Raw genomic sequence first — 26,055 nt, 5'->3', positions numbered from 1 at the left:
GTCGTCGTCGTCGTCGTCGTCGTCGTCATAGTGGTAGTTATATTTTTCCAAAGGTAGAAATTATTCTTGCGAGAGAACGAAAGAATGAATGAAATAAAGAAAGGAAAGAAAAGGAGAGGAAGATACATACATATATATATATATATATATATATATATATATATATATATATATATATATTAGAGTTTCGTTCGCTCGAGAAGCTTGACGATGTCGAGGCTGTAATTTCTCTGAGGCGGTTTGCCAGTCGACGAATCGTTTGCATTCCTTTTTTCTTGACCTTTCATCCATCCCATTTCCTCGTTGAACTTTTTAAACCTGGCAATATCAAGGATCGATTACGGAAAAACACTAACTAACGATCCTTAATAACGTATAATTATTATTGAAATTTTCTTCCTTTTCTTTCTTCCTTTTTGCAATCGTAATAAAAGTTATCATATCGTGACTGCTGGATCCGAAAACGATTACGTTCAAATTTAAATCGTATATTATATGATTGAAATTAATCTTTGATAGAAATTAATGAGTACGCGAGAAAAAGTTGAAATTCGTTTCGAATCTTCAATTAGAAATTTTGACTATATGTATATATAAATTATATATAATATATATATATAACATATATAATATATATCTACCAGTCAAAGTTCGTCTATGTCTACCAATTCATCTATGTCTACCAATATGTGTGTGTGTGCCTTACTTTAGAAGGATATCATCGTTTCATTTCGAAGTGTCAAAAGACGCGAAATCAGCTCGTAATTCATGCTAACTCGTTTTCGGTTGAAACGTTAAGCGAGTTAGTCGCGTAAATACCGATAAGATGGGCCGGAGCATCTCACTCACGATTTCCTCGAATTCTCCTCTCTCTCTTTCTCTCTCTTTCACTCTGTAAGAGAAATCCTTCGAAGCGTAACGCAAACTACCACCCTTTCGTGGTTCGCACGTCTCCTCTCGGTTGAACAGTTTCTTAACGGCATAGATATACTTACACACGTAGAGTTTAGAAATTTTTTCTCAAGGATTTCGTTGTTAAGGTAAAAAAGCTCCAAGACGTCCCATTTCCCCTTTTGTACCCTTCCTTTTTTTTCATTCTCTCTCTATCTCTCTCTTTTCTCCTTTTTTTCTACTCGAGGTCCTTTTTTGTCGGCTTTCTCAAAGCCAGAGAGGAAGCCGACACCCCGGCCGTTTCGCTAACGAACGAACCCAGAATCTGCACTGACTAACCTACCACTACCAACGTTTCTACCATCACGGTCAAAAGAGAGAGAGAGAGGGAGAGAGAGAAAGTGAGACAGAGATATCTATCTACGGTTCATTAGATAGGATCGATTCGATAGTCACGAACGATTTCTTCTTCGTTCTATCTCGATTTCTCTCTTACATCAAATCGGGACATCGAAATATCTGATAATCGTTTCTTACACGATCCTCCCTTAGTTCCTTCGATCGATACTAGTAATAACTCCTCGTCGTCCATGATCGCAAATATACTTTAGAGATTTATTTGTCTTTCCATTGATTATATCCGTTGTATCCGCAATTTATTCTCGATCGTTGTATCGAGTCTGTACTACGATACAACGAGATAGAGAAAGAAGAAAAAGAAGAAGAAGAAGAAGAAGAAGAAGAAAAAAACCAGAAGATAGAAGAAGGAAGATGGTGGAGGATGAAAAGATGGATGAGGTAGAAAAAGGAGGTGGTGAATAACTTACGTAAATTCACTCGGATCTTAGATTTTCTAGTTTTCGTTGGGTTTGGCCGAAAGGAAACAACAGTCCCTGTTACTCCGAGCGAACGGTAAAGCCTCAAGAGGAAAATCAAACTGAGCTCTCTACCTTTGGGGGAAAACGAGATTCTCTCGATTGTTTCTCAGATATAGGCGGAACGAAGAGGGTGAGTAGAGGATACTATTCGTGAAAAGGTAAGGTGAAGTGAGCTGAGGAACGAGAAGGGAAAGGGATGTAGGGCCGACGTTGCCGATCATTGTATTCGTAACGTTACGTACGTAGATAGTTAGCTAGCTAGAGATAGATATATTCCGTTGGGCCTCCGTCTACGTTTCTACGTGACATCGATCTAAGTCATGGCATCGAAACTGTCTAGTCAGAATATATACCAGTGAAAGACATGACGTTTCTATTTATCGATGGAAGATAGAAACGTTATCAATGTCGTTTTAGATACCACTGGGAAATTCAGGTTAATAAATCCGCACCGATTATGTGGATTACGAACAGATTTGACAAGTAGTCGAGGGATCGTGGAGGGTTGTTATCGCTGGTGATGGTAGTTTGCTAGATACTCCATAAAGGATTTCTAATCGTTTAATTATCCCATGATCGATCGTAATCGTTTTTTCTTCCTTCTTCTTCCTCTTTTTTTTTTGCTCGGGAGAGAGACAATCCCCTCCCCCCAAAAAAAAAAAAGAATGAAAAATTAGCTTTCCACGTATCATCTAAAAATAAAAGGATCAAGGTAAAAGTGTCTTATTAAAAGAACTCCCTTTTCCTACGCATAATTGGCAGACTGAACAATGTTTAAAACTTTACTGTCGTAAAGCAAGAAGCCGTAAATACCGTACTCTGTCACCAAAAGAGGTATTAAGATAGTTGCCTATGTGATCGGATCTTGGCTAACTTTTGTCGGTGTTAGTGCTAGTAAAGGATTAAATCCTGAAAGTCTGTTACAAGGTTGTGGCATTAGAGTTTCCGAGAATGAGCTTAAAAGTCGACCACAAATATCCCTGTTCCCGGTTTTCATAAGTTTACGGCCGGTAACGTTACGTCCTAGGCCAAAGTAAATGTCCGAAAGTTATCGCGATATGAGCTTTGACGAAAAGCCTAAGGAAGTAATGATGGCATAGGATGGTACAAAGCAGGAACAGAAGTAGGGAGAAGAAGGGTCCTATCGAATGAGAACGTAGATGACCGAATGGCCAATTCAAATTTGCTCGAATTGATTTTCCAGCGTTCATTCGAATCGATATACATACGTTCCTCGGTACATACGACTGATCAACAATTTTCAATGATTTTTCTAACGTAAGACGTTGTAGTTATGAAACAAAAATGTAAAAAAAGAAAGAAAATCTAGACATAGTGATCTACGTTGGAATACGTGATAAGAATCGTCAGAGTCTGTCGGAGAAATTAGAACGAAAGTTGAATTTTATTCAATAGGATTATAAGGATTAAAACAATAAAAATCGTTTCTACACACACACACACACACATACACGCACACACGTATATACATACATACATACATACATATATATATATATATGTATATATATATATATATATATATATATATATATATATCTAGAATATTTTTTAAAGAACGTACGAGATATTAATAATCTACTTTTCAACAAATGCGTAAATAGATACTTGAACGAAAAATTCTAAAAGATTTATCTAAAAGTTTGAATTCTTATATAAAGGAGACTCAAATATGAGTCGAGTCGAAGTCGAGTAAGAATAACAAAATATTAAAAAATGAGATAGGACAATGGATAAGACGAGAGGAGAAGGAAACGAGGAGATGAAGGCTGAAACCGATTGTTAGTAGTCCTAAGCGGGTAGACGTTGGCTGTGCTCCGGCCGTGGAGGCTGCGCGGAAAAATCGATAGACGACGCGAGCCGGCGGCAGCAGCAGCAGCAGCAGCAGCAGCAGCAGCGGCGGCGGCGGCGGCGGTGGCGGCGGCGGTGGTGGCGGCTGGTGGTGGTGGCGTTAGTGGTGGTGGTGGTGGTGGTAGTGATGGTGGTGGTGGTGGTGGTGGTGGTGGAGGAGGAGAAGGTGGTGACGACGATGGTGGTGGAACGCGATAGAGTTTGGCCGATGGTGCAGTCAACGTCGGGACCGGCATCTAAAAAGACGCACGCGGCTCCTCTCGTTTCCTGTGCACGCCGAAACGTTTCTTCCGACTAATTAAATTTTTCAATACCAACGATAGACGCTTTAATTGTGAAAAGATACGAAATTTAAAAAGGAAGATTTAAAAAAGAAAAAAAAGGGAGGGAAAAGGAAGAAAAAGAAAAAATATATATATATATATACATGTATGTATATATGTATATATGTATGAATGAATGTATGTATGTATGTATGTATGAATGTATGTATGAATGTATGTATGTATGCTTAGTTGCATATAAACAAGTATATATGTATATGTGAATCTTTATTTAAGTATATAAGTGAAATAGAGATTGCGAGGTATCGAGTGATTGGTGCGTTTTGTGTATGTGCAAGCTCGTTAACTGTGTACTTCCGTGTGTGTGTGTGTGTGTGTGTGTGTGCTGCGTGTGCGTGAGTGAGTGCGTGCGTGCGCGGGCGTGTGTACGTGTGCGTGGAAGTATGCGCGCGTAGTAGGAGCATCGTGCCGAGCCTTGGCTGACCGGTACCGTCGCTTACTACTTTTTTATTATTTACCAACCTTCCCTCTATCAAGGAACTCGTCATGGCCACTTATTTAATTCCATATTTCGTTCGTTCTTACTTTCTTTTTCTTTTTCTTTCTCTGTTATTTTTTATCTTTGTTTTTCATTTTTTTTCCTCGACCCTCATGCTCATAAACGCACGATGAATGAACGTGACCATGCTCACGTGAAGATGTATCGATATCATTCTTACTAAAGGGATAAGCTTCTTTCTTTCTTTTTTTTTTTCTTTTCTTTTTAATCCTTTAATTAGATCTTCTATATGTAGATACATATCTACATGTATGTATATATGATATATATATATATATATATGTATGGGTTTATTATTTAAAAAAGTAGAGAGAGGAAATTTAACAAAAGACGCGTGGAAAACTTTGAGCATAGCCACACGACTATGAAACATAAGCTATGCAAAAGCAACGAGGACAATAACCCCTGGCCTTCCTTGTTTGCTCTCGAGTCTGCGATGGCGCGATCGTTTCCTTCGTTTACGTTAAAATCTCTACCGTCGGAAAATCGAAAACGAATATTGCGACGTTATTCGTTTTCGGTCGTTTTCAAAGGAATTTTTCAAATCTTGATTCGTTGTTTTGTCGAAAGAAAAAAGAATGAAAGAGAAAAAAGAAATGAAAAGAAAAGAAAAGAAGAAAAAAAAAAGAGAAAAAAAGTAAAAGTAAGAGTGGGAGAATATAATCGATATTGCCTCATCTTCAAATAGATTCAGTGGTTTAAAAATTAAAAAAATAAATAAATAAAAAGAAAAAAAAAAGAGAGATATTTTCTCTTGCCCGATGGAATGCGAGAATTCACGCAAATGTAGTTTTGAAAAATAATCTTGAGGGGTTAGGATCGATGAAAAAAAAGAAAGAAGAAAATATTCACGTCGATTTAGATTTATTACTCTCGCTTTGTATTTACTTATTTATTTATTTTTTTATTTAGTTATTTATTCATACAAGAGGAAGAAACAACGGAAAATTAACAGCGAGTATGGGAAGTTTTGTGGGTTGGCAAGGCAGAGTGCGGCTTTTCGAGGACAACGACCTCACTTGCACCTTTTCGACCTTACCCCCACAACTCCCAAGACTTTATCCACGTCCCTTTATCGTTACTTCATCGTCAAACGATATATCATTTTTTAATCATTGTTAGAGTATATATATATATATATATATACATATGTGTATATATATATATATATATATATATATATATATATATATATGTACATATACATCCTTCGTCGTTATTATAGTCGAAACACATGGGGTTTTGAGAGGTATTACCTACTTGTGAATTCTATGAATACGACCGTATTCACGGTCCCCGATCGATCGTATGTACCGTTACACCACTTCGAATTTTCTCGAATCCAAAGCTGTTTTCCCATTAACCGGAAAATACAAAATTTTCACGATGAAACTTATCCAGAATTTCTTATCGCTTATCGCTTCTTTTCTTATAACGTTTGACTTATTGAATTTTGCTTTGGTCTGGTCAGTAATGCTCGTTAAACTACTGAAAAGAGAAAAGGGAAAAAAGTAAAAATAAAAAACTCTAGTTTCACAAAGTATATAACACTCGTTAGCACGTTTCTCTTAAACCCTTCGAGATCGATCGTTCTTCGTTTAGGATAGCGAACGTCAGCTCGAAAAATCTATCACCTATCGTACATTACTCTCTTTTTCTCTCTCTTTCTGTTTTCTCTCTCTCATCTCTCTCTCTCTCTCTCTCTCTCTCTCTCTCTCTCTCTCGTTTTCTCTTCTACGTTTATCCCCTTTTCGTTTCCTTCTCTAGATCACTTTCATACCACGAGTATAACCCTCTTCTACTTTACTCGAGTCCACTTCAAACACCTTTACCTTTCTTAAGTTGCGAGTTGATGTTACAACTATAGCGTAACAGTATACGTGATTATTATTAACGGGCGCCCGAACATTTTTTTCTTCTTTCTTTTTTCTCTTATTCTGCTCTTCTTTCTCTTTTTCAAAGTTTTTGAAAAACGAGAAAGAAAAACAGTAGCGAGAGTCCTTATCGATCTTCATCAAATTGAATAAATCTTATTAAAGTTAATTTTTATGAGCAATATTTACGATTCGCGTTTTATATTTGTGCTTCCTATTTGAAGTATTTCATTAATATTTATATACATATTTATTTATTTATTATTATATATTATTTAAATGATATGTGTACATACATATATACACACATATATATATATATATATATATATATATATATATATATATGTCATAATTAAGAATAAAAAAAAATTTCTTTTTCTCGAATGAAACGAAGCTAAAAAATGAAATTAAAAAAGAAAAAAATATTATCAGGACAAGGAAGATGCTCGTAAGTCTTCGCAGAAAATTGTGTAATAAAATGGTGGAATCTCCGACTTGGTCTACGACGTTCGCTCTTCCGCTTTTTATTTAACTTCATCGTTTCTTCCTCGTACCAGGATATTTCGTTATCGGAAAGCAGTAGTCGCCTTGCTAAAACGATGTTCGTGGATATCGAAATAAATGACTTTAGAGATAGCGCCAGGACGACTATATATGTATATATGTGTGTGGATGCGTGCGTGTATATATACATATCTGTTTTCATTTTATATCTGTTTCTTTTTATTATATTATTTTTTATATTATATAATTATATTTTTTATTTATTTTTTATATATTTTTGTTTTCCCCCTTAAAAAATTCTCTTCCGGACGTTTTTACTTTCGATTTATTTATTCATTTATTTTTTCATTTAATTACCCGTGTCACATTTTAATTACATTTTATTAGAATAATAATGTCAAAACGATCACATTATATAATATGTATTTTCAACTTTTATTCCCATATTTTTTCTTCTACAAAAAAATTCTCTTTCGGACGTTTTACTTTCGACTTTTTTTCTTCATTTAATTACACGTCATATTTTAATTACATCAAATTAGAACAAAATTACATAATTAAAGAAATTTTTACGCATTTTCAAAAGCGATGGGTTTCGCCTCGTAGAAATTTAGAGATCACCTCGGTGAAAGCCGTGATACTAAAAGAAAAGAAAAAAAAAAAAAAGAAAGAAAAGAAAAAGGAAAGAAAACAAAAAGATAAAAGAAAAAGATTATAAATCCGACGACGGAGAAAGGTCTCGTGGAAATTCATCTTTTTTCTTTATTTTCTTTCCTTTTTCTCGTTGAAGATGCTGGTTACGCGTAATCACTAAGATAACAGAAAGAAAAGACGACACGTATACAACGTGTATTTCTCGTTTCTTATCTTTTCTCTTTTCTCCTCTTTTTTTTTTCGTTCGTCACGGATCAATCATAGTAGTCACAAAAAATTGTTCGATTGGTGAAATAAGTTTGATTCGAAATCAATATTTCTATCGTAGGTTAATTTCATTGGAAAAAAATTGTTCGTTCGGTTTTCCTTTCTCTCTCTTTTTTTCCCTCCTTCTTCTTTTCCTTCTTCCTCTTTTATTTGATTTCATTTGATTTCATTTGATTTCATTTTTTATTATTACTATTATTATTATTATTATTATTATTTCGTAAACGTCAAGTAAGATGACGAGAAAGATGAAGGAGAAAGAGGAGGAATAAGAAAAAGGAAAAGAAAAAGAAAAAAAAAAAAGGAAAGATTTGCGTGTTCTCGAGCGAACTTGTAACATTCATTCCGTAAAATGAAAAACTTATTACCATTTCTTTCTTCTCTATCTACCTTTCTATTACTTTCCTTCGTCCTTAGGTTAAACTATAAACGTTCGTTCGTAAAGAAAAGCGAAAGAAAGTGTTGACTTTCTCCATTAAGCGTAAAAAACTTTTATCAAAGTGGACGTTCGTCTTATGGAGCGAAGTGAAAATTGAAAAAAAAAAGAGAAGAAGATAGAAGGAAGAAAGGAAGAAAGGAAGAAAGGAAGAAAAAAGAACAAAGAAAAGAAACACGAAAGAGAGAGAGAGAGAGAGAAGAAAGAAAACGAAAGAAAAGGTATTAAGAGAAAACTCTTAATATCATAGCTATTCAGGATGAATGTCCTTGATATATTTTTCTTCGTTGTTAGTTCGTGTGTGTTCTTGTTATACGCCTTGTATGGCGATAAATTTGTCGAATCTGAAAAGGTGGAAGGTGGAAAACGCGACGAAGGTATTTCGAAAAAATCAACGATAAAATATAAGCGGCAGCTATATCGTTCGTTCGAAGTTTACGACTCGGTACGAGGATTGTGTTGACGTGGAAGATTTAGCTGGATTTAACGGAGAAATAAAGAAATAAATAAATAAATAAATAAAGAAAGAAAGATAGAAAGATAGAAAGATAGAAATAAGAAAGACGGAAATATCAAAGGACACTGTTGAACTTTTTCTTCCGTGGTTACGTTTTATTTTTTTTCTTTTCTCTTTCTCCCTCTTTCACTTTCAACGAAGAATTTAAAACGAAGGAAGGAATACGATAAATCGTGTGAATTTCTTTTTATTATCGATTAATATCGACGAATATTGAATAACGACCAAGTGGAAGAAAACGAAGAGGGAAAAATATAAAGATAAGAATAAGAAGAATAAGAAGAATAATGGAAGATGACAAAGAAGGACTTGAGTATTTCAATAGCATGAATTCGTTCGAACTTAGGTATAGGAACGATTCAAAGAGTCGAAAAACGAGTCGAGTTACGACGGAGATTTTACTTTCGACTCTTGATTATCTCGAAGATGATACTAAATGGACGAAATAAGAGATCATTCAAGATCTCACGTTTACGTATCGGAGGAAGGAGGATTTCTTTATTTTTTTTCCTGTGCTCCAACCAATTCACAAAGGATGTTCGAAATTGGACCGAAATGGGAAAGAGAGGGGTGTGGGAGGAACACCGATCGTATAAGGTGAGAATAACTCCTTTACGAGTAATAGAATTTAATGAAAAATATTCGAGAAAAGAGAAGGACAGAAAGAGAGAGAGAGAGAGAGAGAGAGAGAGAGAGAGAGAGAGAGAGAGAGAGAGAGAGAGAGAGAGAGAGAAATCCTCTCGTTTTCTTCTCGTTTGCGTTCTCTCGTTCGTGCGACCGTCGACCCGTACGTCGTCTGCTTCGTTTGTTCGACGTCTGGCATGACTTTTTCATTTCTACTTTTTTCTTACTTTCTTTTCTTTGTTTTTCTTTTCTTTTCCTTTTTTACTTTTCTACAATAAAAAAGGCCCTCGCCAAAAGGAGCCAAGTAAATGTTCTTTTCTTTTCAAAGAATGGGCGAAAAGAAGAACCTACCTTTTTACATCGTTCAGTAGAAAAGAAAGGAACTTTAATTTTTTATGTTTATTCTTTTTCAGTGCACCGTATAATTAATTTCATATATATACACGCACACTAATTGTAGCCTATGTATGTGTATTCATTATATATATATATATATAAATGTTTTTCTTTTCTTTTCTTATTTTATTTTTATTTGATATACGTACATACTTACTTACATACATATATACATACATATATATATTTTTTTCGTCATTCGTTACACGTACACAAATATCTACATGTTTTCGTGGTATTAACATTGTTCGTTCGTTATCGAAACGAATAGGTGGTAGTTAAGCGTAAGTTAAATCTCAGATCGAACGGAGGATGCCGAGGAATCTTAAGTGGTGAAGCTCCGTGCAGCCTCGGGCAATCTTCCAGCTGGTCGAGTGACGAGCAGTTTCGACCTACTTTTACTTTTCTAACGCGGACTCTGATCTCTTTTCTTTCGGATAGATGAACATCTTGAGGCGTAATGCTCGTTTGGTACACAATTTGATATTAAGGAAAAATGAGAAAAATCTGAACGAGGAGTTAAACGTTGATATGAGAAAGATATTAAATATTTCAAATTAATATCTCCCTTTCTCTTTCTCTCTCTCTCTCTCATTTCTCTCTCATCATTATTATTATCGATTGGTGCATGATATTGAAAGTCGGAAAAGCCAATTGATGTGAACGAAATTGAATCCAATTATTATTATTATTATTATTATTATTATTATTATTATTATTATTATTATTATTATTATTATTATTATTATTATTATTAGTGTCGTCGTCGTCGTTGTTGTTGTTATTAACAAACATATACGAAGATATTTTAAAATATATCATAATTACATTCTATCTATTAATAAAAGCTATTAATAACTATACAGAAAGATACTGACGTATTATATATACATATATATATATAATATTATATATATAATATTAATATTATTACTTCTATTATTACTATTATTACCCATCATATATAAAGATTTTAAATTAAATAAAGATTAATACCTATTGATAAAACTATATATAAATTTTATATATATATATAAATTATATATTAATAAAACTATATATAAGTATCGAAGCTACCGGATAAAATGTTAAATAAATCGATGATTAAATACCTGCCCTTGGACTACAGAGGGAAAGAAAAAAGATGGAGGGATAAAAAACAAAAATAAAAAAGAAACGAGAAGAAAAGAAACAAGGGAACAAAAAAGGAAAAAAGAATAAGGAAGGAAAGAAGGTAGGAAGGAAAAAAGGAAGGAAGGAAGGAAGGAAGGAAGAAAAATACGTGGTGCGATAAAGAAAGCAGGTACTTGACGCGAGAGCATAAGAACAGAGAAAGAGAAAAAAAGACAGACAGATACAGAAACAGACAGAGAGAGAGAGAGAGTGAGAGAGAGAAAAAGACAGAGAAGATTTCGGCGATGAAGCGATTCGCCCCTTTGGGGCTCATAGTCTTTTCTCTCCTTCTCTCTCCTCTCATCTTCTCTACTTTATACTCCTATCTCGCACACAAACTCATGCTCTCGATCTCTTCCTCTTTTCCACCCTCCATCCCTTCCTCACCTATCCTCCGAACCACCCCTTCGACCGTCATCGCCGTCGCCATTGCTGCCACCACCGAAAAGCGTGTATAGAGTGTGTAGCACGACATTCGCTCGCATCAGCTAGAGCAAGTCGAGAAGAAAGTGGAACGGGGTCGAGCCGAGCCGGTGGTTCGTCGACGGTCTCTCCTTTTTTTCCTTATGGAAGAAAATTGCCGCGAGCTAAAGGGCGAGCTTCTTAACGTCCTCTACGACGTTACGTTCGCGAGACCTTTTCTCACTACCCCGTTCGAGACACCTCTCACTCTTCACCGCTCACCCCCCTCATCCTTCACCCTTTCCCTCTCCTCTTTTACTCTTCCTCCTTCTCTTCCCTTCTCCCTTCTTCAACCTCGCTCTTTCCTCTTCCTCTTCTTCCTTTTTCTCTTTTCTTCCATCCCCACCCTTCTCCCATCTTCGGCCCGACCTTCTCCCATCTCTTTTCTTCGCTAACGCAATATCCTCGCTTACACGCTTCGTTATATCTCTTTTAAGAGAGACAGAAAGAGAGAGAGAGAGAGAGAGAGAGAGAGCATCTTTTTTAAGGCTAGTTTAGATTTTCATTAACTTTCCTCCCTTCTTGAAATGGGATTGAGAAAATGACCCAAAGTAAGAATCGTTAACATTCGATTTCGAAGATCTACGAAATATGTTTCTCTTGTCGTTTGAAATTCTTCCTAAAAATCGTGCATGAAAGAGTGCATGGACGAAACGAACGAATAGGTGAATGATAATTTAAAATAAAAGAAAACAAATATCGGGGAACATGAATAATTGTTAACGATTGTTGAACCATCCTATTGAAAGTTTTTTTAGTTTTCTTTTCTTCTCTCTCTCTCTTTTTCTCTCTCTTTTTCCAATTGCCATTTGTTGTCGTCGTTGTTATCGTCGTCGTTATTCTTTCGATTTCTTTCTACAAATCGATCCTCGAGACACTCGAATGTGTAACTTGGCCGTGTCAGTTTTCATTAGCTTTTTAATCGATTATCTAGAATGATCACCACCTCCTCTATCTTCTTCTCTTTCTTTTTCTTCTTCTCCTCCATCTTCTCTTCTTTCTTCTCCTTCTCTATCTCCTATCTACTCTTCGAAATCGACTTTTCAGTGTGCTCCGTTCACCCTGCTCGCTTTTTGTCATGATCGAGTGTCATTTCCATTTCTCTCTCTCTCTCTCTTTCTCTTTTTGAGTTTTCATTGCATTTTCTTCTCGCGTGATCTCGTTTATAATCGTATTACGTGACTTATGCGAATTTTTCAACATTCATTTCCCATCATTCTCACTTCTCTCTTTCTCTCTCTCTCTGTCTCCTTCTCTCTATCTATCTTTATCTCTATCTTTATCTCTCCTTCTCTCCGTCTCTCTCTCTCTCTCTCTCTCTCTCTATTTCTATCTCTATATCTCTCTCTCCATTCTTCTCTCTCTCTCTCTCTCTCTGCTTTTTTTTCCCTTATGATTTCTCTCCTTTTTTAAAAATTTCCTTTTTTTTATTCTTTTTTCTTCTTTCTTTTTCTCCTTTCTCTATTTTTTTTCTTTTTATTCTTCGTTTTATCCTCTCTTCATTTTCTTCACTCGACCCGGAGACGTCATGGTTATGAAAATATATTTCCCTTTTATGCATGTAGATAGAGAACTGGCCAAAGTAAAACGTTCATTCGCGAATGAAAACCTTCATTTATGATTCCTTAATACGAGACCGGGAAAAAAGTTCGCGAATTTATGGTATTTTTGCAATTAATAAAAATTCTTGAATGAAACGGGAAATAACTCTAATTTCTCGAATTAGATTTTCTTTGATTAATGAACGATGCGTTTGATACGTGCGAGTTATATATTCGAATTGATATATTCGTACAAACAATCGAGATAATCAATTAATTATTCAATTAATTAATTAATTAATAATAAAAAGAAAAAAACAAGAAGAAAGCTCGCACAGTTTTAAACCCCCCGGATCTTTATCCACATCGAATTTATTTGATCCTATCAAAACTTAAAATTAATTTTGATCGTTTCAAATTTATTTGATCGTTGTTAGAAAAAGTTTATTTTTGTTTTCCATCCTTGTTAAACGTAGACGTTTCTTCTTCTTCTTTTTTTCTTTTCTTCTTTGTCTTTCATCATCGTCGTCGTCGTCGTTGTCGTAATCCTTGCAATTTTCCTCCTCTTTCTTTCCGATCGTTTACACTTATTCATTCTCAAATTGTCGAGAAATGGTAGAAACGTAGAAAATGCTGTTGGAAAAGGAATATAAAGGAATATAAAAACGTCGTTTCTCGAAGTGCTTCGGTAGCCATCTGCGGTTGTCGTTTATGTGTCACCATGATATGCGTTCTCTATCTGTGTATTCAAACTCCTCGTACTCTCCCTTTTTTTTTTTCGATTTCTGAACGAACATACGTACGTTCGTTCGTCCATTCGTTCGTTCGTTCGTTCGTTCGTTCGTTCGTTCGTTCATTTAAGTCAAAATAAACGCCCGTTAGAAGATATAGAAGATACATACACGGAATTTAATTCCTACGCGATCGAGTATTCAGTGAAATTCTTTGGACGGAATCGGGATGCGAGGGTGTCAGAGAGTTAGAACCAAAAAAATATAAAAAGAATAAGGCGAAGAAAAATCAAATTACAGGACTTTAAAGGACCATCACGTCCCCTTTACGCGTTCGATTTAACTATTCGATTTTTTTCTGTCTCTTTTCTCTTTTTCTCTCGTTTGCGTCAATTTCAAATCCTTTATATATACATATATATATATATATACTTTCTTGTTGCCTTTTCTTCTCCTTTTTTACTTCTTTCTTTCTACTTTTCCCGATGATCGAATTTTCTTCAAAAGATATTTACCTTTTGCCGTCGCATTAGCCGCTAATCCAAGTCTTGTTCGTTCTAATGAAATCTTTCTCTCTCTCCTCTCTCTTCTCTCTTCTCTCCTCTCTCCTCTCCCTCTCTCTCTCTCTCTCTCTCTCTCTCTCTTTCTTCCACACACTGAGAAAATTAATTCCGATCGATTCCACATTAATTGAGCTTTCGAATCGACCTTCGATCAACGGTAATTTACATGTTTAAGTTATCGAAGAGTAATTTTCGAGAAAGAAGAGCCAAAGGGTGAATGAGAGTGAAAAAGGCTGTGTGAAAAAGAGAGAGAGAGAGAGAGAGAGAAAGAGAGAAATAGAGAAAGAGAGTACATGTTCTCGAGTCTTCTATCGAAGTTAACGAGAACGAACAAAGTTTTACGAGATGGTCAAACTGAATAGAAAGTGCAAAAGTAAGTGAGCGTCGTGTTAAAGAAAATTGATTAACGAACAAACTTTCTTTATCTTCGAACGTACGTATACATATCGATTCTTCTCGAAGAGAATCGATATAAATACTGTATAAAAAAAAAAGAAAAAAAAAAGAAAAGAAAAACAAAGGATAAAAAAAAGAAAAAGAGAAAATGTAGCTCGCCCTTTTTTTTTATTTGATTTATCTTTACTTTTTTTCTTCGAAGAAAATCTTACTGATTTTTTATTTTATATTTCTTTTTATTCTTTTACTTTTTCATTTTTTCATTTCTTTCTCTCTCTCTCTCTCTTTCTCTTTTTTTAAGAATTCGCCCTTGACCCCGTTCACTAAACGATGTAAAAACGTACCATCGTTTTAGCTTAAATCACGTAATCATCGTTTAAACCCAGTACCTACCACAGATTATTTCGCAAATTAATTAAACGAATGCACGTACGTATCCACGTATGTATATAATATTTTCTCTCTCGCAAATATTAATTAGCGCGAAGGTTAGAGGTATCGTAACTGTTCCCTGTTTTTTTTTTCCCCTTCCGTTTTTACTTCTTTCCTCTTTGTTCGTTCGGCCGTTTAATTTCCTCCTTTTTATTTTATTTTATTTTATTTCGCTTTTCCTTCTTCCTTTTCTTTTTTCCTTTTTACGCAGACAACTTTTTCCGTATGTAAAATTGGGAAGAGTTGGTTGGAAGGGATGAAACGATGAGGGAAGCTTGTAAGGATCGAGCTGATTTCATATTCTGCATATATCATATGATATTAACGCTCGGCTCGTTCGGCCGTCACGTTCAGTAGTAGTCGACGTTGCGTAAAAAAAGCATACCTACAATTTGATAATCCAACAGAAGGAAGAGGATTTCGCTGCGCGCGCGAAGAAAATATCGGACAGAGTGAAATATGTTGCTAGCGACTCGGAAAATCGTTAAAAGCGTATTTTCACAACTTCATCGGTCGTACCATTTCGAAATGTTTAAATGTTTTTAATACTCATTTTCTTGTTGTTAATTTTTTTTTGTATTTTTTTATTTCACACACACACACACACAGACACAACGTTTTTCATCTATCATTTTCCTCGTAATCGATTACTAAGAACGAAGAAATTATGAGATATTAGAAACAACGATTGCGACTCTTGTATTTTATATTACATAAAGAAGAGAAAAAGGAAAGAATAAGAAAAAGAAAAAGAAAAAGAAAAAGAAAATAACAAGGAAGAAAGTAATTGTTTTATCGACGTCGCTCGTCGTGTTTTTCGTAACATTCGAATTTAATATCCCAGATTGCTCATTAGTCTCGACTTACGATCGATAATAGTAGCATCTAGAGACCATTAACTTTAAATCCATTACCGTCGATTAAATTTGCAGTTCGTCGAATGATCTTGGAACGTCGTGTTCGAAACTTTGCTATTATTACGATACTCACTCGTTTCCATTTTATTTTTATTTATTCCTTTGATATATAATATTGCCTTGATAACAAATATTCGAATACTTCTCTAAGGTATATTTATTTCTATGAAAAATGTAAAAGAAGGAAGGAAAGAAAGAAAGAAAGAAAGAAAATCTATATAAAATTCTCTTCGCTTATCCATAGCACGTGTTCTTTAATCCTTACCCCATCAGAATCAGGATGCAGCGAACAAATTGATTGAATTTCTGTAATCTCTCCTATTCCGTTGCATCGAGGGCATCTCGAAAGGATCGTCGATAACGTCGAAAAGACGCCCACTTGAAATCCACTCTCCGGTCATCCCTTAACTTTCACGTCGTTTTCTCCTTTCGTATAATTTAGACTTCATCTTTTTCTCTCTCTCTTTCTCTATTTTTTTCTCTCCTTTTCTTTTTCCTATATATCTACTTATCTATATATATATATATATATCTCATTCCATCCCCCTTCTTCATTTTTATTCCATTTAATTCTATTTCGAATTTATTTACAATCTTTTCGTATCATTTAACATTTTTCAAAGTATCCTAACTTGTGCTCTTTTTATAACTGTTATATATATATATATATATATATATATATATGTATGTATGTATGTATGTATGTACGTATATATAATTTTTTTTATCTATATATCTCATTCCATTTCCTCCCCACTTTTATCCCATTTAATTCTATTTCGAATTTATTTACCATTTCTTCGTAATATACAACATTTTTTAAACTATCCTAACTTGTTCCCTTTTTATGACTGTTATAAAATTTAAACAGTTTTTATAGTAATAATGAATATGAAATATTTAAATCGCACGATTTATCTCACTTTCTCTCTCTCTCTCTCTCTCTCTCTCTCTCTCTCTCTCTCTCTCTCTCTCTCTCTACACACACACACACACACACACATATATATTTCTATCTGTTTATCTATCTCATGCTATTCCCTCCCCCACTTTTATTCCATTTAATTCAACTTCGAATTTATTTAAAATCTTCTCGTAGCATTTAACGTTATTAAGACTGTCCTAACTCGTTATCCTAACTATAACCGTTATTAAAAAGTTAAACAATTTCTTGATAATAAATATGAAATATTTATATCCCAGGATTTTTATTACTCTCCCTCTTTTTTATATTCGTCTTGAATTCCTTTGATAAAAGAAAGATGAAGATGAAGACGAAGAAGGAGAAGAGGAAACGTGCGAATTACGTATGCACCCCTTATTTTTAACGCGTCAACAGGAACCATGGTCCCTATTAAAGATCCCTTCGCATCCCCTAGTCCATGTTCTCTGTTCTCATGATCGTTAGCTATTAAAGCTTACAGTGTCTCTTCCATTTGCGTTTGCGTTCGCGTTCGCTTCTCTTCTTCTTCGTCTTCTTCGCTATGCAAACACGTATCGTCAATGAAACATGACGACGACGACGACGACGACACATACAGACACATACACATACATATACAAACGTATACCCTCACACATTATTGTTCTACCCTTTGTTTCGCAAGAGCTTTATTCGTCCGTGGGAATAGAATACATATACACATTGGTCCTCCATTTTGTGAGGAAGAAGAAGATCAAAAAGAAAAGAAAATAAACAAAAAGAAAAAGAATTGGAAAATTAACGAGTAGAACGGCCAAACCGATTTTCTACTCGTCAATTTTCCATTTTCTTTTTTTTTCTTTTTTTGATCCTTCTTCTTTCTCACTTTTATCTCGAAGTTGGTATTCTTTTAATAGCTTCTTTTTTTTCTTTTTTTTTTTTTAAATAGACTTTTTTGTTTGATCGTATGCGTGCAGGTCTTTCTTTCTCTCTCTTTCTGTGTGGTAAATATATATATATATATATGTGTGTGTGTGTGTGTTGAATTGATACAAACACCGAAGTAGATGTTGGTCTCTTCTCGTATCACCCGCGTAATTAATTAGTCGCTCTTACGGAAGGATTCTTCGGTGGTCATTAAATTTAACGAAGTCATCGCACGTGACTCTTTCTCTTGTTTCCAGTTTCATCGTGGTGGCATAAACCAGAGTTAAATTCAGTCGAGTCCTTGTCCCGAAATTTCTTTCCTCCCTTTTTTTTCTTTTCGTTTGTTCTTTTTTCTTTTCCTCTCTCTTTTTTTTTTTTTTCTTAAAATCATAGATATCGACGGTTGTCTGTCGAATCTATATTCGGATACGAAAGATTTTCAAACTGAAGTTTGATTTTATTTAGATTCTTCCCTTCTTTTTTTTTTTTTTCTTTTGGTCATCCTATGTCTATTCCGTTGGATTAAAAAAAAATTCTTTCGTAATGTTTAATACAATAAAATGACGTATTTAATTATAATAAAATAACGCAAAGTTAGATGAAAAAGAAAGGAGAAAAGTTGTCTCACAAATTTCTATGTAATTCGGCGATGATTGAGCTTTAAGAGAAGCTTTTGGCCTTTGGCTGTTGTATCCCGGGCTTTTTTACGATCGGTCGGTCGGTCGGTCGATTTAATAGCGCTATTTCTCTCCCTTCTCTATTTATATAGAAAGGGTAAGTACAAAAGCCATGCGAGATAATGCATAATATTCTGGGCTCGCACCGGATATAGTATAAGACTAACTATACCCGGGAAGAAACTTTGTCCTCTAAATTTCAAATTCTCTGGGCATCGATTGAACGTGACTTGAAATTCTTCTGATCCAAAAAGAAACAAATTGTTCAACTATTTTATAACTATAATTTCACATTTATCTCATTTCACTTCCGCCTTCCATCACACGCCCAGCTTCACCTCCATTTTGGAACCACCGTCCATCTCATCATTTATTCTTTTTTACGCTGTAAATAATCAAAGAATAAAAATGAATATATAAATAATTTATTCGAAAAAAGTTCGATATATATAATATATATATATGTATATATATATATATATATATATATGTTTGTGTGTATAGCTAATGGCTATCTCGCTTGCACGCTTGTAAACGTGACTAGAAATTTTTCCTGAGAGAAATGAATTTTTCAAAAATTTAAAATATAATTCGATATTTATCTCATCTTCCTTTACTTCCAACTCTTTCTCTTGAATTGAAGAAAAAAGAATTATATAAATAATATATTGAAAAAAATTCAATATATATATATATATATATATATATATATATATATACACTAGACGCTTATCTCGCTTGCAAATAAGATTCAAAATTTTTCTGATGTAAAAGAAACGAAGTTGTCGACTACTTTATAACTGTAATTCAATATTTATCTCATTCTCTCAACAATCCTCTCTTTTATTCTTTTTTACTTTGTAAATAACTGAAGAAAGAAAATATATAAATAATATATTGAAAAAAGTTTGATATAGTATATGTATAATATATGATAGACGCCTGTCTCGTTTGCACGCTTACAATCACTCCTGTAAGCCGAATTGCCATGGTACAGGAGCAACGGTAACGAAACGCTCGCAAGAGTTTACAAGTACATCTCCATATTGTGTTACGCATGGAAAGTAAAACTATTCCTGGACAACGATATTATTTTCAAAAAGTTTTACCTACTAAACTAGGAAAATTTACACGAGTTAATAATTTTCAATAGCGGCCCGAATCATTAACTTTGAAAATTTGTTATCGAAAAAGTCACCCATAGTTTTCGTCGAGCGGTTCGTTAACGACATATTGACTCTAGTGTTCGGTTAAAATTAATGAAACATTTTACGTCGTTTCGTATTCCATCGGATCTCGTAGAGTGATATCAAGCCTTTAATATATGCTGAAACATTTCTCGTATTAATTAGTAATTAATGGGAGAACAATGAGAGATTCGTTGAGATGCACTATACAACTTGTAATCGAACTAATCCGTGCAATCGTAACGTCGACCCAATTTTGGAGTTTCAATAATGATAAATAACATATGATATTGATAACGATGATGACGACGATGACGACAATGACGATGACAATGACGATGACTATGACGATGATAACGAGATAATAGCAACGAAGAACTAACAAAAATACATCTTCAAAGAAATTAAGTAGATAAATGTAGAAAATACGAACAACAAGCGGAAATAATAGATCAAAATAATCGTTGAATGTAAATTACTGTCAGCTATGGAATAAACAGATAGACACAAAACCGCAACTAAAATATTACACAAGGCAATAGTCGATAAATATAATTTGGAAGAAAACAACACACCATGATACGAGTACAGGTCAAGCAATAATCATAAAAATAGATGACCACGAATTATACAACGATACACATAGTAAAAACAATGAAATATAATCGATCGGAACTTAGATTTATGCATCAGACAAAATAATATACATCATTGACAATTTAATATTTAATGATAGACAATACAAAGCACGTTCAATTAACAAAGAATGTTAGCACGGAATACCATTAATAATACCTTTTAACGGGTATCTCAAATGAACATTAACGTATTTAAAAAAAAAAAAAAAAAAAAAAAAAAAAAAGAAAGAAAGAAAGAAACCTTAAAACGCTAAATCTACATTCGCACGTGTATGTACGCACGAGCAAGTTCAGAGATGCGGAGATAATACCGAAAGTTTTTGAATATAGAATAGAAGGATTAAACTTGGCAGAGAGCCGTTTAATCATTCTAATACCCCAATAAAATGGAGAAAGAAATTAATAATAATAATTATATATTATCATTATTATTATTATTTATTATTGTTATTAATATTATCACTAATTATTATTATTATAATACAAAGATATGTATGTAGATACATTTTAACATGGAAGATGTTATCGTAAAAACAAAAAAAAAAAAGAAAAAAAAAAGAAAGGAAGAGAAATAAGAAAAAAAGAAATAAAAAAGGGGAAAAAAATTGAACGATCACATTCTCAACGAGGAAAGAAAAATCGAGTCGAGTTTGGCATGAAAGAAAAGCGCAAACGTACAACCAAGGTAAGAGCTTACTTATCCTAAAAGCTCTTCTTGCAGGCTCGTCCATGTCTCCTTATCGTCGTTTCCGTTGCTTTTATTCCGTCAAAAGCTCTCATTTCTTTTTACTTGGCGTTTGCCGAACGGTACCATAAGAGAAAGGATTCCAAAGGATAATGGAGAAGAAGCCGTTCGCCGTTGTCCTTCCAAGATCGCACCATATCTTGAAGCTATTGTACGTCTAACGGTCTTGTCGACCCTTTTCCTCGTTTACTCGATCGATATAGGAACGAATAAGACTGAACCAACGCCTATACTCGAAGCTTTCCCTTTATCAGGATCGTCAAATCGAACGATCGTTAGGCTCGATTCTATCTATCGAATTCTCCTTCTTTTTTCGACGGTTATATGTAGGTCAACGATATATCTACATCGATCCATCGATACCCTGGAATCGTGTTACAGGGTCGTTATTTAAAATAAATTCTTCGATTAATAAAACGAGCTTTCTCTTCTTTCTCTATCTATCTATCTATCTATCTATCTATCTATCTATCTATCTATCTCTTTTTCTTATTTCTTTTATTCCCGAACAAATAATATCTCGCTATTGGATTGAAGTTACAAGAAAAAGTTCAACAAGAAGAGAAATTCGTGAATTTTGCATCTCCGAGTAATATTACAGCCACAAAAGTTTTCTTTCTTCCTTTTTTTTTTATTTCGTTTTTTGCTCTTTTTTCCCTTTGTCTTTTACTCGTAACCTTTTCGAGTTATATGAGAAGTCAACAAAGTTGGTTTTGTTGGTTTGTTTCTTTCCCCCCTTTCCCGAATGCATACCTTCATAATCTTTTTTTTTTTGCATATTTATACACCAGTGATCCCATTTGCAATCAATATCATATTTGATAAAAGAAAGGCGCTACGTGCGGTATATATAGCTCGTTTTTTTTTTTTTATTTATTTGTCGAAAAAAAAAATAAAAAAAAATAAATCTAATATAGATGTACGCTAATTGCGCGTTCACTGCGAAGAATTTCCATTTCATAAGTTTTATAGAACATTCTCTCTCTCTCTCTCTCTCTCTCTCTCTCTCTTTCGAAATATTATATATATCCTAAAAATCTTTTCCAAGTTTCGCTTCGGTTATTAGCAAGCAATATTTTCTAACTTATGTTAAAGTAAGTTTTTCGTTTAGGTTTTATTTGTCACGTGTTTTGTCGCACTGATCTTAAGACCCCCGTGAGAATTGGCAATGATACTGAAATACATGTCTGACATATCTGGATTCGGGTTATCAACGGTACGTGACCTCCTTACGGGCCATACGTTTTACCGATGTTATACTAAACCTAGAAACGAAATGTACCCTGATATATGTACGTATGTTCCAGATTAGATAGTAGACCCTATATGAAAGAGCAACACGTACTTATTTACTTACTTACTTGCTTACTTACTTACTTACTTACTTACTTATTTACTTGTCATACTATAAAATCTTATTTCTGATTCCCTTTCTTCATCTTTACCGTACGTCTTCATCCACTAACGTTTTACGTGTTTCTCAGAAATTGCAATCGACGAGTTTTATTCTTTTTGAACGTAAACGTGATTATTCTATTATATGTTTACGAAATATCATTTATAGAATATAACTGCGCGCATATATATATATATATATATATATATATATTAGTATAATTTTATATAAATATAGATACATATATATACATATATGTATCTATATTTATATATTATATAATTAATATATATATGTATATATATATGTGTGTATCTATATTTCTTTTATTTAAAAAAAAAAAATATATACGTATATAATTTTTTTATGAAAAAAAAAAGAAAAATACAGGAAGAATAATAATAAATCTGTCACAAATGTATTTTATTCGCATGGTTCCTTTTTGGATTATTAATTCTTCTTTCTTTTTCTCTTTTCTCTTTTTTTCTTTTTTATTTTAATGGACATTAAAATACAACATTCGAGAAGAAAGAAAAAGAAGAGAATATTTTTGCATCGCGTGCACTTTTAATCTCGTTCGGTTCTTTTCATTTTTCATTTCTTTTTTTTCTCTTCTTTTCTTTTTTTTTTTTTTCCTTTCCTCTCCTTTCTGTTCTTTTCTTTTCTTTCGGCTAACAAAACCCGTAAATCTTCGATCGTGCCAAAAGTCCGGGAGAACGGTGGTCCCGGCTTTGAACGCAGGCGGATCTCCTCCCGTCCTCGTAAATCCCAATCAGAATTTGTAATTTATGAAGTGGTTTACCGCGGATCGTAACGATTTGTGAACGGTACATGCGTCGAACGATGAAAATGTCGTTTCCGATTTTGGACACCGGTAGAGTTAATCGTACGGTCAATTACTACGATTTTGTTTCTTCCTTTTCTTTTCTTCTCCTTTTTTTTATCTTTTTTTTTCGAGAAGGGGTTAAAAATTGAATCGCTAATGACGTTCGAAAAAAAAAGAAAAAAAATATTCGTGCATTAATTTACCCCAACTAATTTATTTATTTATTTATTTATATTTTTTTTCATTCAACAGTCGTTCGTACCGATTCGTTTAAGTTTGTATTCTCTTTTTTCTTTTTTCTACTTTTTTAGCACATCGAGGAAATCGTTGCAAGAATAAAATTTGGAACGAAAAACGAGGTCGTTTCAAATCGTACCACGAAATAGAAGGTTCGTCGCGAAAACGCTTAACACAGCCTGTCCGTCAGAAAAAAAAGAGGAAAGTTAGAGAGAGAAAGAGAGAGAGAGAGAGAGAGAGAAAGTGAGACACACATACAGAGAAAGAGAGAGAGAGAGAGAGAGAGAGAAAGAGAGTGAATGAGTGAGAGAAAGAGAGAGTGAGAGATAATGAAGAGGTACTACTCGAGCGCACGTGCAAACCACCGGATTCATTTTCCCGACATCTTCTCTCTGATTTTATCAGAAACGTCGCTTACTCAATTCTTAAATAACAAAACGTCCCTTATTAATCCCAATGTATATATACACGTATATACATACGTATATATCCTCTTTGAAAACAAAGTTCTTTCATTCCTTTCAATTCGTTGCTACCATTCGAACTAGTATCAACGTTAGAACGATACACCTTTTTTTCACACGAATAACATAATACTTCTTTCGAAATTTACAATGTGACAATCCTAATATAAACGTGAATTTCGTTTAACAGAACATATTCGCGATTAGGTAAACTAACAACAGAAAAACAAAACAAGAAAGGAAAATAGAATTATAAACAATACGAGACCTTCGTTTCTCGTGCTTGACTTGACAACATATTTATATATAATCAAAACTCGCGTACGACCTATCATTCCAGTCATTCTAGTTTCAGTCGAACTAGTATCAACGTTAGAACAACTTTGAAGGGATAATCACGTATCTACTTCTTCGGAAACTTAGAATGATCTAACGAAAGGTACGTAATCCTAACGTAAACGTGAATTTCGTTTCTTTTAATAGGACATATTCGCGATTCGATAACGGAACAAAAGAAAAAGAAAAAAGTAAAAAAGAATTCTAAACGATACGAGATCTTCGTTTCTCGTGCTTGACGACATATTTATATATAATCAACAATCGCGTACGACCTAGTTTTGACGTGGGGAGAGGTTGTGAGAGAGAGAGAAAGAGAGAGAGAGAGAGAGAGAGGGATGAGGGTGGAGGTGAAAGTGGAGGTGGGGGTGAGAATGTAACATCGTTCTCTCTCTCTCTCTCTTTCTCGTGGCCGTACAGATTTGATGTAATTATTACGTGCTATTGCGGTCGGCAAAGCGATATTCGAAGCCGGTGATGACTTTTGCCAGAGGGCTCCAACCTTCTCTCTTTTCCATGCTTCCATTACACAGGGTACTGAACAAACGTGCGCGAATCGAGTTCCATGCGAGAGATATGCCGGTCTTTGCAACCTAGTTTTCTTGGTATATATACTATACAATTTCATGCATAAGTATTCGTGCGTATATATTCATACGTGGGCTCTACGTATGTGTATGAGTAGGTTTTAGAACGTCGATGAAATATGGTTTTCTTAAAACGGTGGATACACAGTTTGTCAGGTTCTCTAACGATTCGTTTCATAGTAGAAAGGAACGTTGTTTGAAGAAAGAATATGAATAAAAAGAAGAAGAAGAAGAAGAAGAAGAAGAAGAAGAAGAGGGTTGTTATATTATAAAATACATATTTTTTAAAGGCATTCGATTTTACGAGAGATATACGTGTCTCTTCTTCCTTTCATTTATTCACGATAATTCGATTTATTTCAAGGGTAAACAAAATCGAGAGATATCTCGAGACACGTATTTACGTATGTATGTATGTATGTATGTATGTATGTACGTATTTACGGTCGTCTCTCTTGTCTCCGAATATAGGTATATACATATATGTATATGTATAATATATAGTATAGCTGGTCCTTTATTTATCCATATTTTTCTTTTATTTTCAATAATAAGAAGAAAAGAAAGAGATTGTTGAGTTAAAATCGTATAGTTTGTATATATGATATATCTATATAACATTTTTCGTAATTAACACAACAGTGAAAGCGAATTTAATACGATATTCGTATTGGAGGAAACGTCTGCCGATTAAAAAAGAAAAAAAGAAAAAAAAAAAGAAAAGAAAAAGTTTCCACGATATGGAGCTCGAAATGAGGAAAGAAACAAACGAGCCTTTCATGAGGTCGCCAATGAAATGCGAGTTACGTTTCTACGTGTTCGAGGATCATATACCGATGTGAAAACTGGATGGAATGAGGGGGTGGGGGGTGAGATACTCTCGATTGAATGGGAAAGTTTATTTATAATTTATTATTATTAATATTATTACGTTCATTATTATTATTACCATTATTAATATTTTTACTATTATTGTCCTTATTATTATCATTATTATTTATCTTTGTATTTACAAATTGCATCTCGGTTAAATTTGAAAGGATATAAAGACAGAGAGAAAGACAGAAAGACAGGCAGAAAGAAAGAGAGAGAGAGAGAGAGAGAGAGAGAATAAGAGAAAGCGTGGGAGTGTTCATGTG

General features: G+C 34.0%; 1 protein-coding gene across 3 annotated transcripts in view; it reads left to right on the top strand.

The window, feature by feature from the left end:
- The window catches only part of LOC127070417 (uncharacterized), a 145,065-nt gene that overhangs the window by 29,714 nt on the left and 89,296 nt on the right, over nt 1–26,055 (top strand). The window contains exons 1-2 of one of the 3 annotated variants that reach the window (XM_051008364.1): nt 3,857–4,070; nt 8,204–9,336. The exons of 1 other annotated variant lie outside the window; for it this stretch is intronic. The gene's annotated coding sequence lies outside the window, so the exon portion shown is untranslated. Of the gene's footprint in view, nt 1–3,856; nt 4,071–8,203; nt 9,337–24,317; nt 24,433–26,055 lie in introns of those variants that run through there. One more of the 3 variants, XM_051008378.1, reaches the window with a different exon arrangement.

The sequence above is a fragment of the Vespula vulgaris genome, chromosome 1 (assembly GCF_905475345.1).
Source record: "Vespula vulgaris chromosome 1, iyVesVulg1.1, whole genome shotgun sequence".
NCBI lineage: Eukaryota > Metazoa > Arthropoda > Insecta > Hymenoptera > Vespidae > Vespula > Vespula vulgaris.
This window is presented reverse-complemented; position numbering and strand designations above follow the sequence as displayed.